General features: G+C 42.4%; 1 protein-coding gene across 2 annotated transcripts in view; it reads left to right on the top strand.

Annotated features, from left to right (window-relative positions):
* Positions 1-18155, top strand: part of PPARGC1B (PPARG coactivator 1 beta) — a 159946-nt gene that overhangs the window by 33384 nt on the left and 108407 nt on the right. The window lies entirely within an intron of this gene.

The raw sequence follows: 18155 nt of genomic DNA, 5'->3' as shown, positions 1-18155 counted from the left end.
GAGCTAATGATTTAGAAATGATTTGATTCTTCTTCAATACCCATCAATATTCCCTTCTGATGAGTGTGGGTGTATTTATTGGTTGTGTTTGAATAAAGATGCTTCATTTAGTTCTTAAATGCCTAGGAGAATGGCGTTCTAATGAGATACATGATCTTAGAAAGGAACGGCATTCCTCAAAACTTTCTAATAGGGATTCATAGAATGATTGGGTCACACCACCAGAGTTCAGCCCTCTGCCATTGCAGGATGCCAGTCATACCATCCCAATCAGATAACTGTCCAATTGCTTTTTTAATGTCTCCAGTGTGGAAGAGCACACAACCTCTCTAGGCAGCTGGTTTCAATGTAGTACTGTTCTCACAGTCAGGAAATTCTTCCTTGTGTCTAGCCTGCACCTAGTGTACTGTAGATTAAGTTCATTGTTCTGTATCCTACAATCTGGGTGAGTGAGTTTTTTTCCCTTCTTCTTTGTGACAGCCTTTGAGGTACCTGTAGAGTTCTATCAAGTCACTCCGTATTCTTCTTTAGCAGGTCTCTTATTGTAGGGCTTATTTTCCAGGCCCTGTATCATCTTTGTTGCCCTCCTCTGAATCCTCTCTAGATTATCAGCATCCTTGTTAAACCTGGGTGTCCAAAACAACAGAATGCTGTATTCCAGGTGCACTCCAGGTAATGCAGAATAGAAGAAGATGAAGAGTAGATATATAGTGTGAAGAGCCCAGCTTTGTGACGTGGAGGCTATTGCATATGGATCTGTTTACTTTTTACATGTCTAACCTGCCCAGTAACTAATGTCCTCTGAGTGAATTACAACCAATTAAAAAACTAAAATGCCATTTTAAAATTGCTAATGCCAAATAGGCCACTAAGGAAGAAGGCATGAACTGAATGGAAGGGTTGGTAGAAAGAGATGGGAAGAATGAAAGTGGTTTTATTCTTTGGAAGCTGCTGCAAACATGTTCAAAGTGCCCTGATGTTTGGGGAAATCTTCTGTTCAGCATGGCTGAGGTCTACTCTGCCTGTGATTCTTTGACAGTGCAGTCTTATGCATATACACGGTGCATTAGAAAGAAGTGCCGCACCTCCCAGCATCCCCCAGTCTCCCTGCCTGTGTACTAGTTACATGGGGGTGGGGAGGGCTCTCCCACAGCGCAGGTCTTCAGGTAAGACTGTTAAGAATGTGCTTATTTTTTGGCCTTCCTCTGTGCCCTAAAAATGCCTGAGATTGAGAGGCTAGGACAGGGGTCGGCAACCTGCGGCTCTGGAGCCGCACATGGCTCTTGAATCCCTCTGCAGCAGCTCCGTCGCCCAAAATACACGTCACAGCCACTGATCTGCGACTGAGGCTCCGAGTTACAAAATACCAATAGGTGATGATGAGGCATCCACTTAGGAAGACTGCGCTAGCTGGTTAAGTAAATTGCACATTGCAGGGAAAGAGTGGAACAAGCTTCCTGCAGGCTCTCATGTTACAAGAAACCCTGCTGAAAAGATTCTCTTTGTCCAAATGTATTCTCCTTCTTCTGAATGATAAAAGCTGCACTTGGGACCTGCCACAATTCACATCACTTGACTGTTTCATCTGCTAATCAGTCACTAAACACACCTATATCTGCTGGGTAGGCCAACCATAGATAAATCGAAGAAAAGAAAAGTTTCTGAAGAAAACCAAACATTTAATGATACGTGGGTCGATTCACTTGCTTTTACTGCTGATGAACTTATGGGGTTTGCTGTTTAATGCATGCAGCCCTTTAGCACTGACTTTGAATCCTCAGGAAGCTGTTCTCCTATTCAAAATAAATGAAAGGAGTCCTACTAGTATATAATGTAAGATTAAAAATTAAAGATTAAAATAAGATTAAAGATTAAAATAAGATACCAATGTCACCGTCTTGTCCAAAATTGATGGATGAATTTCAGTTACTGCGGCCTGATGATGTGGACAAGGTGCTTGGATGAGTACGTCCCACCACTAGCCTATTGGACCCTTGCCCATCTTGGCTAATTAACAACGCCAAGCACTGGATAGGGACCTGGATCCTGGAAGTGGTTAATGCCTCTCTGAGGGAGGGTCGGATGCCTGCCCCTTTAAAGGAGGCAGTAGTCTGACTGGTCCTGAAGAAGGCGTCACTGGATCCAGAGATGGCCACTAATTATAGACCAGTGGCCAACTTCCCGTTTCTGAGCAATCCATTTTGTCCCCTCTGCTATTCAACATCTACATGAAACTGCTGGGAGAGGTCATTAGGAGGTGTGGGCTGCGGAATCATCAGTACACTGATGATACCCAGCTCTACCTCTCATTTTCTACCAATCCAGGTGAGGCAGTGGCTGTACTGAACCGGTGCCTGGCCGAGGTAATGGGCTGGATGAGGGCCAATAAACTGAAGCTCAATCCAGACAAGATGGAGGTCCTGTTGGTAGGTGGATCGGGCTTCGAGGAAGGGGACCTTGACCTAGTCCTGAATGCGGTTGCACTCCCTCTTAGGGACAGGGTCCGCAACTTGGGAGTGCTCCTCGACCCAGAGCTTTCACTTGAAGCTCAGGTGACAGTGGTGGCGAGGAGCGCTTTCTTTCAGCTTCGACTGATCCATCGGCTGCGTCCCTACCCGGAGAACGACTGCCTGGCAACAGTGATACACGCGTTGGTAACTTCCCGATTAGACTTCTGCAACGCACTCTATGTGGAGCTGCCCTTGAATACGGTCCAGATACTTCAATTGGTGCAAAATAGAGCTGCCAGGCTGTTGACGGGGACTGGGCGTTATGTTCACATGACTCCAGTCCTCCGTCAACTCCACTGGCTCCCCATTGAAGTCCGGGCCCAATTCAAGGTGTTGGTTATTACCTATAAAGCCCTTAACGGCTTGGGTCCTGGTTACCTAAAGGAGCGCTTACGTCTATACATGCCCTCCCACTCCTTGAGATCAGCGGGAGAGGCCCTTCTCTGGGAACCCTCCGTGAAGGAAATTAGGAGGGTAAGTACTCAGAGGAGGGCTTGCTCTGCAGTGGCGCCCAATCTATGGAATGCGCTCCCCAGAGAGGTCTGCCTGGCGCCGTCATTATTTGTTTTTCGGCGCCAGGCTAAGACCTTTTTATTTAAATAGTATTTTAATTGTTAGCTTATTTATTGATTTTATATCTTTGGCCAGGGCGTTTCCAATTATATTGTTTTTATATGATTATATAAAATTATATATTTTAATTTTTTGTTGTAAGCCGCCCCGAGGCTTCGGCGAATGGGGCGGCATAAAAATGTTTTAATAAATAAATAAATAAATAAATAAATATATGTATTTATTTATTGTTGTAAGCTGCCCCGAGGCTTCGGCGAATGAGGCAGCATAGAAATTTACTAAATAAATAAATGTAACAGTTTTTAGTGATTGAACAAGAGCTGCAGCTAAATCATAATGAAGGTATACATAGCATTAAGGTGAAAAACGATATATGCAGTGTTATCTTCATTTTAGATGTCAAAAGGGTTTTGCGGCTCCCGGTGTTTTCTTTTGTGTGGGAAACAGGTCCAAATGGCTCTTTGAGTGTTAAAGGTTGCCGGCCCCTGGGTTAGGAGAAGTTTCAGCTGCTATTAATTTCTGTTTGGATGCTTTTAAAAGACGCAGGAGCAGGGCCAGAAAAAATTTATCTGACAATCATATTCTGTTGATATCAGTGGATAAAGGCTCCGTGGTAGGTTGGGCTCTGCATTCTTGTGCATATTTATTGGGGAAGAGGTCTAACTGAACAAAGAGGGATTATCCTCTGAGTGGAGCTGCAGAGAATTTGTCTGCATGTGTTGGTCTCCAGCACACTGTGACAGGACCGGCTTAATTGGAGGACCAGTGTGGTACAGTGGTTCAAGCTTTGGACTGGGGCTTGGCAGACCTAAGTTCTAGTCCTCACTTGGCCAAGAAACTCACTTGTGACTACTTCACAAGGTTGCTGATGGAGAGGAGGAGAATCTTGAAAGCTGCCATGGGTTCCTTGCAAGAGGAAGCAGGGCAGAGTATTAAGTTCATGTAATAGTACTATTAGCGGTAGTAGTAATCGTAATATCTCAGTCATTCCTGCCATGTGCTGCTCTAATAAACTTCTTCTAAACTTCTGCCTTGAGATCTTGCTAGTTTCTTGGCAACATTTCTGCAACTAAAATGCATTTTTCCAGCTTCAGTGTTATGTGATGGCATTTTAAATCTGTTGTCTGATATGCTTCCTTTGGCAGCAGTGGAAAACAAGTATTTTATAGCCTTTGTTTACAATTTTGGTAAAGGCAGCATTTCTATCCTTTCCATGTGTCACATTTTTCGTTACAAGTCCAGCTCTCTCTCCGCATGGTTAATGTGAGGTAGGAGTGGCATTCATCCAGTTGTTTGTAGCCTCTAGTTCTCTAACTAATACTGGATTATGACAACAAACCCAGAATCTATGTTACTGCCTGTATAGACTTGGCTGACCATTCGCCTGCTTTAGTATGATGGAAGAGAAGCTATTAGATTGAGCTGGAGATTATGGGCTTGGTGTTAAATGGAGCATAGCTCTACCTAATTATATGCTGGATGGAATGTTAGCCTCCTCTGGTTGTACAGAAGTTGAATGCAAGACTGAAATGAGTTTTGAGGAATTGTTTTGAGATCTCCTATATGGTATAAAAGTTCTATATTTTTTCCTTACAATTTCCACCATGCAGAAGTTGGGGTGGTAGATTTTTACCACCACAAGAAGAGTCTTCAGCTGACCTGTGCAATGCCCACCTATCATGCTAAATGGGAGTAGAAGAATTATGGGAAGAGAGGTTGGCAATTGTTATACTACTTTCTCATTAAAACCAAATAATTGATCTTAGGGAAATGCTGAGGTTTCCATCTGCGCTTTGGACTTTATTTGTTGGATTTGCATCAGTTTTGTGACCCAAAATTAATTGGGAAAATTCCAAAATTTTCTAGTGCTTTACTTTTCCATAGAGAAGTTTTTGTCTCATACATTCAATAGTGAATTTAATGGATACCAATTCTAAATATAATATTAGGCAACCTTAACAGTTTCAAAGGTTTTTTTTCCCCAGATGATTATTCCTAGCACATATGTGAGAAAATATGTATATGCCACAGAAATGCATATGTATCTCATGGACCTAAATAAGTAATGAGAGTGAAAGGTGCCAAAATCCCAACTGAAAGCTGAATTCAAGTGTCAACCGTTTTCAATAACTTTGTGCTTTCTTTGTGGTCTCTGTGCATCACACATCATTTTGGAAGACCTTTATAGCGAAGGAATGTAGGTTAGAACCCCTCCTCCACCATCATAGTGAAAACGTCCTCAGTGGCTCCCTGCTCCTTCCCTCAGTTTTCTCAGACTGCTTATTGTGGCCTTGGAACTGAGAAAAATATCGGTATCTATATCAACATGAAGGTCAATATTATCAATGAATTAGAAACTCTCCTCAATATCAAATCAAACTCAGTTGTGATAGTTGGCGGGTTGTGTGAATGTGCAGATGGCCATTCAAAAAACTTCAATTACAGGTAAACAACCGGTCTTTCTTTCTTACATGCTGTCATCTACATGCGATTTTTTCCCAAGTATTCTAATTAAAAGCCTACATACTATGCCATTTTAATAATATATCAGCTTTCCCTTGAAGTATTACAGGTCCAATACCTATTGTGCATTGGGATAAAACATTAATGTAGGAGTTTCCTTTTTTTCTTTTTCTTTTCTTTTGCTTTCATGTATTTAGCAAGAAGATTTTCCCATGAAAAATTTTCCAGTACAAAATTTTATGGAAAGCCTGCATTACTGATTTGAATAGCTGTATGGTACAGATCTTCTCTAGCATACTTGCCTTCTGATTGAGTTGAGACAGGTTGTTAGAGGAGCCCTGAGTGAAAAGAGCTTTCTTTGAAACTATAGCTGTAGTATGGCGGAAAGTAGTTCTGCTGGTGAACACCCTTTCTCCATTTCCTTTTGATCACAAAGCTTTGGACGTTTGGGCGTGTATATGTGAATGAGTGAGGGCGGGTAGGGACAAGGTCAGGCAGGCAGGGAACAGTCATGTGAGGCCAGTTGCAGTCTTGTTACAACCTAGTAAAATATTAGCACTGTGCATAACAATGTGAAACTCCTGAACTTTCACCCAGAACTGACTGTAGGAATATGCAAAAGCTTAAAGCAGAGTTTGAAAGACAAGTGAAAGCAGATAGAAGGTAAAAGATCTACATACTGGAATGCCTTCTTCCTTGTATTGCTTTCTTTTCCTTCCCTAACTGACATCTTAAAATTTGGGGAATAATCATGACTGCCTTCAGAATCCTCTGTGTTTGAAGATGAGGCTTTGTAAACAGTGTATAAATACTGAAGATGCAAGACTCTGATCATTGCCTTTCCTTGCTCTTTTTGTTGAGATTACAACAGAGGATCAAATGTCCCACCACCTTTTCTTTTATATCACATGATGGGCACGCTTAGTTTTCCATTTTTCACCTATGCTTCTGGGTCCTGCTCCCAGTCATGATAGGCAAGCAGTGTGTAACAATTCAGTGGAGTCTGCTGTAACTGTTAACTGGCACAAAGACTTATCTGAGACCCTTGCTTTAGTTTTGCCTGCGTTGCACGTAACTTAGAATTGGCGGATTCCCCCTGCAACCCATGTTAACATGGGAGGTAACACGCTTTTCATTTCTGTCAATGGATCTTCTGGATTCCCCTGGCTGAATCCACAGGGGAGATTACTGTTGCCCTTTCTCCCCTGCCCCTGTAGTTATTGCCATTTTAACACAGACAGAGCTAAGCTCCTCCGTCTTGTTCCCACTCCTTTTACAGTAAGGGCTGCTTGCCTAAGGAAGCCCAATAATCTTCTCTGTCCTGCTTCTTTCCTTCTTTGGTTGTCCTGATTGCTCTGTGCCCTGGCACCCATTCCCTCTTTCCAGAGCCTGAAACTAAGGCTATCCCTTCCAGTTTAGACAGAAATAAAAGTAGTAGGAGAGGAAATGGCCCCTGACAAATGTTTATCAACAGGGCAGTTCTTCCCAGGGGTATGGATGCAGACCAGCTAGGAAGGCAGAGGATTTTAAAAAATTGATATCAGTTTGTCTTTGCCAGTGTGTAAGATGGATGACAATTGGCTGCCCAGCTGGTTTCTTAACATCAGAAACTGAAATGTTTTTCAGCAGAAAATCCTCCCACCCCACCCTCATGAAGGCATTAACTAATTTACATAGGGAAAACTGAGACCTGGTGAGGAGACTGTTATTCTATAAGTTCAGACAAACTGCAGACTGAGCCTGTCATCACCAGCATAAGATTGAAATAAGGGCTGAGCTATGCTTCTTTGGCAAATGTGTACACAGGATGTCATGCAGAATCTGCCAGTTAGTGGAGAATCACAGAGGCTGGCATATCAGATGATACAGTAATTTTCTGTGTGCAAGAATCTTTTTCTCATGCAGGCATATCCTATCATTAGAGTCTCCACGTGTGAGCTGAGTTGGAACAGCTCGTGGGAATCAGATAGTTGTCATGGGAAGCCTTTGGTTAAGTGGCTAACGTGTTGCAGATTTATATGTTCTTAGAGGCAAAAGTTACATAGCTATTTGCCTTTGTGTAGACATGCAAACTTAAAAAACAAGATTGCTTACCTGAAAGCAAAGGCTGCAATCCTATGTTTACTTATTTGGATGTAAGGCCTATCGAGCAAAGTGAGACTTGCTTCTAAATACAGGTAGATCCCAGGTTATGGACAAGTTCCGTTCCTGAGAATGTCTTTAGGTTGGATCGGTATGTTAAGTTGGATCACATGAGTAAGCCAAAAGTTTGTCTTAGTATAAGTATATATTCTACCTTTCTATGCATATAAAACACTTAAGAAACACCTCCATATTCACAAAAACATCTTAAATGCAATACAGTGTAGTAATAATGATAATAATACAGTAATAATAAAGTAACTACAAGTACTGAAGAGAGAGAGAGAGAGAGAATCTATATGTATCTGTAGGTATACAGTACTGTGAAAAGCAAATAAAAGAAACCATTCTTAAAATACTTTAGAACATGCTTGAGGTAACATTAAGCCTAACATTAACTGATGATGATGGAGATGGACCTGGTGCAGGAGAGTCAGGGTTTGATTGTGCTGCTGGAGAGGGATAGGTTAGCACTGGAGTCACTTTCTTGAAGTAGGCATAAATGGTTGGTTGTACAGCCATTTTCTTTTCACCATAAATTGCCTTGCAGAGGCCAAGGGCCTGCTTACAAGGGCAAACACAAAAGAAAAAACAAAGGGGAACTATGCATCCTACATGTGCTCTGAAACACAGGTAGGGTTGGATATGCTCGAGGTGGCATCCAGAACAAAAAGTTGTGAATACTGTATCTCTAGGGAACTAGGCTGCCACTGCTGATACATTGCCCAACATGTTATGTAGTCCTTAGAGATATGTCCCGTAGTTCTCTAGAGATAGCTGTGACTATCTCTAGTGAATCTCTGTTTCTAGCAAAAAGCCATGAATATCTGTGACTCTCTCGAGGGAACCACGTGGCCAAACACATCATGTAGTTCCTTAGAGATATTCATATAGGGTTTATGGCACTGTGCATTCATAAATATGGGTTGTTTGTAACCTGGACATTTATAACCCGGAGACTACCTGCGCATGTAAACATGCATAGCACTGAGCTGTAAGACAACCTTATTATTAAGCTCCCCGAAATCACTAGCCTGCATGCCTTCAAAAAATCTTTCCTTCATTTAACTCATAAGTGAAACAGTCTGCATGTGTCCTTGCTGGCTATTGAGAAAGGGGCTTCACCACCTCTGTGGGCAGCATGTAGACAACATTCTCAGATCCTGGAGGGAATTTCTGACTGCCCAGGTAACCAGACAAGTTGTTAAATACAAGACTATTGTAAGATATCAGAACTTTCCAAAAGTAAGGGTTGGTAGTTACTGGGCAAAAACAAAGTTTCCTCATAAGATGGAAAGTAAATCATCATGCACTTTGCTTAATGGAATGCTAAATATTCATACTTCATTTGAGAAGTGAACTTAGAATTCAGATAGTTGCATTGCTTAAATAGGATTTATCTTGGTAAGAAATAGCAGGAGAAGGAAGAAGGTAGATATTTATTTATTTATTTATTATCCTGCCTTTTTTCCTCAAAGGACTCAAGGCAGCTTACATAATTCTCCTCCTCCATCTTATCCCCACAACAACAACCCTGTGAGGTAGGTTGGGCTGAGAGTCTGTGACTGGCCCAAAGTCACCCAGTTGGCTCCATGCCTGAGCAGGGACTAGAACCCAGATCATCTGAGTCCCAGTCCCACGCTCTTAACCACTACACCACACTGGCTCTCTTTACAGATTTTGAACTTCAATTTGGTATGACCTTGCCAGCTAGGTCAATAGTCAGGAATGCTGCAGAAGTCCAAAACATCTGGAAACCTACTTTCTATTAACCCCTATGCATCGGATGTTATTTTCTATATCCTATCAACTCCAATGGCTTTCTGGTTATTGATTGGGTTCTCACAACATGCCAGCCCATGAATATGTGTTATTAAAGGATTGGTTGTTGTTTAAATAAGGGTTGTTGTATTGTGTGAACCCAATTCATGACTTGTTAACCACCAGTCACCTTCAAAGAGAATCCATGGGTTGTGAGTTGTTCATGCTGAATAAACTATGCTTTGTTAGCACACCTGTGTTCACAATGCATAACAGTACATGATTCAGTGACAACTCAAACATAAGCCATACTCAACTTTGAGTGTGGGTTATCATGTTGTATGAACTGAGTTAGTGGATCCAGTATGTAACCCATAAATATCAAACCACATTGTATAACTGTAGTCCATTTCTAGTATGCCTACTCCTGCATAAACCTCATAGAAGGCAGTGTAACTTACTCCACAGTAAGTATGTTTAGGATTTTAACCTGATTGTGTCATTTATAATGCTCAGCCTCAGAAAACAGATACTTTAAACTACTATTCCTAGAAAAAAATAGATAATAGAAAATCAGTCTTAAATTCAATAGAAGGATTTATTTATTTATTTAAAAATTTTCTAGACAGTCCCATTACTGAAGTCTCAGGATTGTTTAACAGTACAAAATGTAAAATAAAACACAGCACCCTAAAAATTCAACTAACAATAAAAGCCCCAATTAAAGCAATCAGGTCTTAAAACACTAGGAAAATAAAAAGGTTTTAGCCTGGTGCCGAAAAGAATAAAGTGATGGCGCCAGGTGAACCTCCCTGGGGAGCAAATTCCACAATTGGGGCACCGCCATAGAGAAGGCCCTTCTCTAGGTAGGCACCCTCCTAAACTCCTTCAGGGAGAGCACCCGGAGAAGGGTGTCTGCCCCAGATCTTAAGGGGCAGGTAGGCACATATGGAAGGAGATGCTCCTTCAGGTAACCAGGTCCTAAGATGTTTAAGGCTTTATAGGTCATCACCAGCACCTTAAATTGGGCCCGGGCTTCAACTCGTAGCCAGTGTAGGTGGAAAAGGACTGGTGTTATATGTCCATACCTGCCGGTCCCTGTTAACAACCTGGCAGCTCTGTTCTGGACCAGTTGAAGTATCCGGACCATCTTCAAAAGAGGAGCCCCACATAGAGCGTGTTACAGTAGTCCAATCAGGAAGTTACCAGGGCATGCCAGGCACTGCCCATCCAGATAGGGGCACCGTTGATGGATCAACCAAAGCTGAAGGAAAGCACTCCTCACCACGGCCACCACCTAGGATTCCAGGGACACCTCTGGGTCAAGGAGGACTTCCAGACTGCGCACCCTGTCCTTTAGGGGGAGTGCAACCCATCCAGAACAGTGTTGGAAACACCTACCCGGGAGGCTAAACCACCTACCAGCAGGAACCCTCTGCCTTGTCTGGATTAAGGTTCTATTTATTTTCCCTCATCCAGTCACTCACCCCAGCCAGGCAGTGGTTCAGGGCCTCCACTGCCTCACCTGGATTAGATGTAAAAGAGAGGTAGAGCTGGGTATCATCAGCATACTGATGACTCCACAGCACAAACTTCTGGACAACCTTTACCAGCGGTTTCATGTAGATAGTAAAAAGCATGGGGGAATAAAATGGAACCCTGTGAAACTCCATGGCAAAGCTGCCATAGCGCAGAGCCACAATCCCCCAGCACCACCTTCTGGAATCGGTTGGCCAAGTAGGAGTGGAACCCCAACCCTAACCTAATTGATGGTCTTTATTCATTTTTAGGAGAATCTAAGAATCGATTTCAGCATGTCTGTTTGCATAAAATTCAGATGTGATTAAAACCCATGCTATTTTAAAAGGGATATTGTAAAGATTTTTTAAAAGCAAAATAAAAATCTGCCCAAAAACCACTAGTATTTTTATATCCAGCTCAAATAGTAGTTTACAAGTGACGCAGAAATGACATGTGTCTGCTAGAACCGCTGAGCCAAGAAATGTTTTGCTCAGAGGGGTTCTGTGGCCCCCTGAGAACCTCTCTGAAGAAACTCCTCGTTCTGAGATGACCTATGCGTTCAGCCTATTAATGACATGCAACCAGAATGAACTCCAGGGTGAAAGGATGCCTGGAGTCATTGCAAAGAGGTCAATTTGAGCTCAAGCAGTTCTGGGGTCTCTGAGGGGGTTTCATTTCGGCTGAGGAAGAAGGTAAGCCTGTCTTCATGTTTCAGCCATGAAATGTCACCGTCTGAAATGAAAGAAGGTCAGACTCATTTTTTTGGATGAAGTGAGATTCCTCTCGGTGAAACTCAAATCCCATTTTGCCCCACAGTGCATCCTTGGGAACAGGTTTTTGACCCACACTTGCTGTATTGTGAGCAGAGACAGACTTGAAATTCTGTTTGTCTCCACAATTAGAATAAATAGCATCAAGTGAATAACACTCCTCACAGATGTTCTAGTCAGGAGTGGAGAGCAGGCCACAGAAAAGGTAGCACTGCAGAATCTGGGACAGTCTGTATCTTGCATGTATATATTTTTTGATATCCATACACACTTCCCACCTGCCCTCTTTGTTCTTCCCAGAATGCCTCCCTCCTGCCCTCATCCCTTCCCAAGCATCTGGATCCCTGAGTAACCCAGGATGTTTACTTGCAACCGTGGGAGAGTTTCTGGAGCATGCGTGGCTTGGTCTTTGCTGTGAGGAGGGAGGAAAGGTGCCAGACAAAATGTGAAGGATGCACAGCTGTTCTGCTGATTACAGCCCAGTTTCCTCTCTAGTCTGACTTGCCAGCTCTGTAAAGTATTATTTATACTTGGGAGCCTTCTTTTAACCAGCCTGCACAGTCAGAGGAATATTGCTGGTTGCAGACATTTGGAAAGAAGAGAGCCTGTGGGATATTTGCAGGAGTCAAATCTTGTATATTTATCACAGTGCAGGCACAATAAGTTTATTCCCTGTGAAGACTGGACAGGTGAGATGGAGCTAGCAGCACTACAGATTTTCATTGCAATTCAGTAGAGCCAAAAGGTTCTTTCTTTGCCTTTCTCTCCCTCCCGGTACTTTCAGAATCCTCTGCAGTTGCAGAAGATCAAGGGCCTGCTCTTGCCAACTCTGATTTTAGGTTGTTGTCTCTTTGCCATTTTTATCTTGCATCTTTGTTGCTTTCAAAGCTCAGTGGTCTGTTATCCAACTACCTCAGAAGTAAAGAGGTAAACAGTTGCCCAGTCCTACCAATGTTTAATATGGAAAGTCTCCCTCTGGTGGTCAGGAATAGCAAGAAGTACTAAACATGACCAAGTTAGTGGACCCCCCCCCCCAACTTTCTTTATTTAGTCTTGCGATCCTCGTTTTTCATGTGTGTTGTATTCTGGATTAATCTTAAACTAGTGAAATGGCATCAAGTTTGTCTGTCTGTCTTTGATGTCCTTTGCTTAATTTCTGTACAGATTTACTCCTGTTCTGTTCCATGCATTTAATTCTCAAAGCCTTCTGGAGGGCAAGGTGCCTAACATAATTTTGTCCTCACGATAACCGAAGGTGATTAGCATTCACTTTTCTGCAGCTTTTTTCTTGTTTTAATGGAAATGGGGAAACCATTTCTCCTTGTATTATTCTTTCCGATTTCATTCACCAAAACATAAGGTTGGTTAAACTATGTTACGGGATTATTCTCTTCTAAAAACATTTTTCTTTTAAAGAATGCCACCTTCATTTGGTTGCATTGCAAAAAAAAGGGAACAAGTGTTAGCATCAAAGGCTCGAAGTGCAAGCCAGTGCGGAATTTGGGGGTGCTTTACTGAAAATCCAGACTTATGGCAAGGTTTATTTTCAGTTGTATGCTTTTGAACTGCTCACTTTGTATAAGAGAGCCTGAGGGTACCTGGGTATAATAAAAACAAACAGTCCATTGTGAATATAGACTGCTGATAGACCTGCATTTGTGGAAGGTGTGGACATGTAATACAATAGTCACAAACTGCATTTCTGTTGTCCAGTACTCAGGCCCAGAAATATAAATTCAGAGTCATATTTTAATCTCGTACTGTTTGCTGCTTTGGAATATGTTTGAAAGTGGAGCAGTATAGAAGTACTGTAAACAAAGAGGCAGGCAGACAGACTCAATGCATTGACAAATGCAAGCTTCTTTCTTAAAAGTCTCAGGCATGTCCTTTATTGGAGCCAGTGACTGAGATCCTGAATTTTGTCATTACCCTGGGACTGTGTGCTTGGCCAACTAGTTACATGCACAGCAGGCAGAAAGTGAGCAAGTGATAGTCCTTTTATTGATCTATGTGCAGCTTCACCTGCTGAATCTGTGTTTTCCATGCAGGTGTTAAAGACATGGGAACCTTATCAGAAATGAAACAGCTGGCAACCATGGATGGACATAGTCAGTGAGGTAGTTATTCTGATTCATGTAGACAAATGCCTGTATTTAATACTACAAAGAATTATCACAAAAACTTACCTTTTACAGATATTTGTTGTAAACATTAAAAAATTAGGAAGCACAAGCTCCACAGGGGCTTATATTATCTTATTAGCATTGTCTCCAAATGAAAGGATTCTTTCCCATAAATGCTTTTCCATCCTGTTATGCACTGTGATCTACTTTCTCTCCCCTTGCCTCCTAAAGAATATGGAATGTTGGATTTCTAACCCACACATTGTGCCATATAGCAGAAGAACAGGTGCACAACTTCCTGGGACTTCTTCTTACACAAGATACCTTGTGCATCTCTGTCTTGTGAGAAGCTACATAGCCTCAGATTTGTGTTACACTTGTGCATCTCCACAAGGAAGGGAGAGGGGATACTAGAAGAGAGGCATGGATTCTGTTCTGGAGGAGTGAACAAGGAGCAAAAAGCCAGGGCTGGTTTAAGACATTCTCTGCCTGAGGCAAAGGACAGTCTGGGACAATCTGAGGCATTTTCTGGGTGCAAAAGCTAACTGGACTGCCTATTTTAATCTTGGCATTGGGACAGCATTGCCCCTCACACCTGTTGACAGCAAGCTTGTTTAGGGGCATATAGCAGGCTATGTGGCCCTACAGAAAGCAGGAACATCACACACACACGCACACACACACACACACACACACTGCATGTTGTTTTGTCCCCAGTCATGGACAAAACCACTTGTATAGCCAATGAAGTAGATTTAGCTGGGGAGGGGGGTTGTGCCTATTCATTTGATACCTTCTAAAATAAGCTTTTCAAATTTCCGTAATTGGTTAGGTATGACACTTGGTTGTTTGTGGCTGATCTTCAAAGCTGAATGCATTGTATAATTATAGGTACAATCCAGATTGCCTCCATGTTCCGGCTGTGGAACCTACCTGGAACTAGAAGAAAAAGCTACTGAGTGGCCGGGGTGGGGTGGGGTGGGGTGTGGGAGAAAGTTTGTTTCTGGGCTCCTTTTTGTGAGCTCTGCTGACTGCCATTTCTACTGCTAGTGGTTGCTTTATGAAGCACTAATTTCCCAGTGCCATAACAGTGGGTCTTGCAAGAGTACAGGCAGCATTGGATACTTTCCAAAGTGGTTTGAAGTCCTGTTGAGTTCACTCTCCCATGATAAATGACTGGGATAAAACAGGCTGGCTCATTTGTGGTTTCAGGTGCTTCTGTTGCAGATCCACTGACAGATTGTCTTCACTTGCTCTTTTTCTCCATCCCCCTTTTATTTTGCCCATGTGACCTGAGGCAAGAAATGGTGTGTATTTCTGGTGTTTGGTTTGGCCAGAGTCATACTGTAAGAGTATTCAGAATGAAGAGATTGCTGTGGGATAGCAACACTCATTATAGTCAGCCAATTAGAATTTAGGCTCCCTCTGATCTGTGGTATAGCAGGTGTCCTAAGCTGAACCAATGTGCTGGAAGTGTTGGCACTATGAGGCAGTATGCCTGGAGTTCCCATCCTTCTTGGCCCTTCCTCAATGGAATTCCATGCCAAGAGCAAAGAAGTGTTTGCTCTAAGCATTCAGCAGTGCCTCTTTCCACCCAGAGTTGTGCCACTAAAATGCACAGAAAAAGCTGCCGTTTCTCGGCAGTGTTTCCTGCTTTAGGGTTTTTTTTAACCCATTACTCTAGCAGGGGAAGAAGAGGTCAGCCAAGTTTTGATTAGAGTAGTTTTGGAAGAAGACATGGACTGCTTATGTCCTAGTTTGATGAAAAAGAGTGGCTTTTCTTTGGCAGAGCTGGCTGCCAAGAGAACCCAAGCAACTTAGTGGAACCATGTATGTGCCTTACCAAGTCTTGTGCAAGCCGTGTTAACTCTAGCAGTCCCTTACCTAGCAGAGAACTAGTGGAAACTGTCACGGCGCTCTGAAGAACCTTGTTTTTAACACTGTTGCTGAGAGAGTGTTGATTGGGATGGCTGGAAACTGACTCTTCTCAGAGTGAGATGCCATAATATAGACCCTATCCCCAACTAAGATATAGTCAGGTGTGATCACACACACATGGACCAAGGCAGTATTGCATGGTAAGACACACTTCTGTCCACTCAGAATGGATTCTAGTCATCCAAATCAGCATCACAATCTAGGTGTATCCAGATCCATTCTCCATGTGTAGTTTTTGATCCTGCAAAGGAAGCCATGTGTCAAAGCTGCCCTTTTCTATGTAATTACTTTACTGAATTAAATTGCATATCTATAAGCAATTATTCCCTGCAAATTTCCCTTTTCTCCCCTCGCCTTCCCTTTTGACTTATCTTGCTGCCACTAAGTTTGTCACTTTCAGAGAAGGAATGGAAAGGGTCAAAACCTGCAGCATTTTTGCACTGAATAAACAGTTTTGTTTTCTTCTCAGTGTTGGCTGGAGTCTGGTTTTGTTATTTCCTAATGGGGGACAAATGCAACAGATGTCAGTGACCAAAGTCTATAGCATGGATTGGGATGTGAGGAAGCATTTTTTTCTAAGCAAACACTTTTCTGCATCTTGAATTTTAGTACAGCATTCCCAGTACAGCAAGAAGTGCTTTGTAATAACCCCCCCACCAAAAAAAAATCAGAATAACTACCACCTAAGACATGTAATCACTAAACCAGATTAGAATTTCCCCAATGGAAAATTCATCACTTTTACAAGTCCTCAGTCGCTGTGTTTGGAAGTGCCACAGGTTGGTTGAAAGGTATTAGAATAATCAGTAATGCATTTTAAGTGGTTTTGACCATGTGCATTAAGTATAAATTACATTATAGAATGCTTTTTCCACACTGTTGGTAATTTAGTCTAATTAGGGGTCTGAAAGTGCAGTCTTCAGTACACTCAGTGGGAGCAAGTCGATTGAACTCACATCCAAGTAAGCCTACATAAGACCAGGCTACACAACTCCCTAATGTATTTCAGCTGTATTTCTTAGACTAATGCTGTTAGTCATTGACCATCATAACAGATCACTGTTTTCACATATCTCTGATTTTGCCTGCATTAAAATGACCACTATTTCCTAGACCAAATATCCCAAGAAATCCACAATTAGACACCTCTACCAGTTTCAGTATTGTCACAACTTCTGTTGTATATAACACACATTTTTTAATCAAAAGACGTAAGAGGTTTGGTCACAAGTTCACTCTTCAGAAGGAAGATCCTCACAAAGGCGCCAGCGTTCAGCTTCTGGTTTTTAACTGAGTACTCTGCTTTAAAGTTCCACTCCTTACTACAGAGTGTCCTGTAGGAGACTGCTGGCACTTCACCCTGCTGAACTAGGTCTCAATTCCCGAGAAGATTAGCCCTGTTCTCCCATGCTGTTAGGACTGCTCAGTACTCGTGGTTCATTCTTGTAGCCTTGCAAATAGTTCTCCCTGACCTAAAATAAGCACTTGAGTCTGAGGTGGTTGTGAAACGTGATGTAATGCTTGTAGTACAGCCTCTTGAGAGATGCATGGGCACAGAGAAGAGGTAACCATCCAAGTCAGTGTAAAGGCTGGTAGACCTCCATGAGGAAACATTTGTTTGCTGTGGAAGGCCCCAGGCTCTTCAGATATCAGCTGCAATGTAAGAGGGACAAGGTAAAATTTCATAGGGGTAACATGTAACACAGTTACATGTAATACAGTCATGTTACAGGTATGATAAAGAATCTTTTATGGTCCATTAAATGCTATCAAAATGTATCGTTGCCTGAACATTCAGGAAGTCGGAGCTCACTTCATCAGTTCACAGCTCACTTTATCACCTAGTAGCTAAATAATATTATATAAGCACATAGAGAAGTGGAGAAATGGTTATTTCACTAAGTGAGGCCTCCTTGGAACCAGAAGATCTGAACAATTAAGACAAATTCTCTCCACTGGGATTGGTTTCCTGTTCATTTCTGAGCCTGAATCAAGGTTCTGTTTTTGACCTAGGACCAAAATTCATGACAGAGCACTTCCTCATTAAGACCCTACTTGCACACACAGTTCATCATCTGAATCCCACCTCCAGGTTTCTGCTCCAAGAGAGTTTTGGAGGATGGCAACAAGAGCAAAGGCCTTTTTGTGGTTGCCTTCCTGTTGTAGAAGACTCTCCCTAGTGATGTCCTCTTCCTGCCAACATTGTCGTCTTCTCAGTGCCAGGTTAAGAACATAAGAAAAGCTATGCTGGATCAGTCCAGTAGTCCATCTTGTCCAGCGTTCTGTTCATTTGGTAGCAAGCCAGCTGCCCACAGAATCTCTCAAGCAGGGTATGAGCACAACTGCCCCTTCCT

Source organism: Varanus komodoensis, unplaced genomic scaffold, assembly GCF_004798865.1.
Source record: "Varanus komodoensis strain SLA01 unplaced genomic scaffold, ASM479886v1 scaffold7_3, whole genome shotgun sequence".
Lineage (NCBI taxonomy): Eukaryota > Metazoa > Chordata > Lepidosauria > Squamata > Varanidae > Varanus > Varanus komodoensis.
The sequence above is the reverse complement of the archived record's forward strand: the minus strand, read 5'-3'. Positions and strand labels throughout refer to the sequence as shown.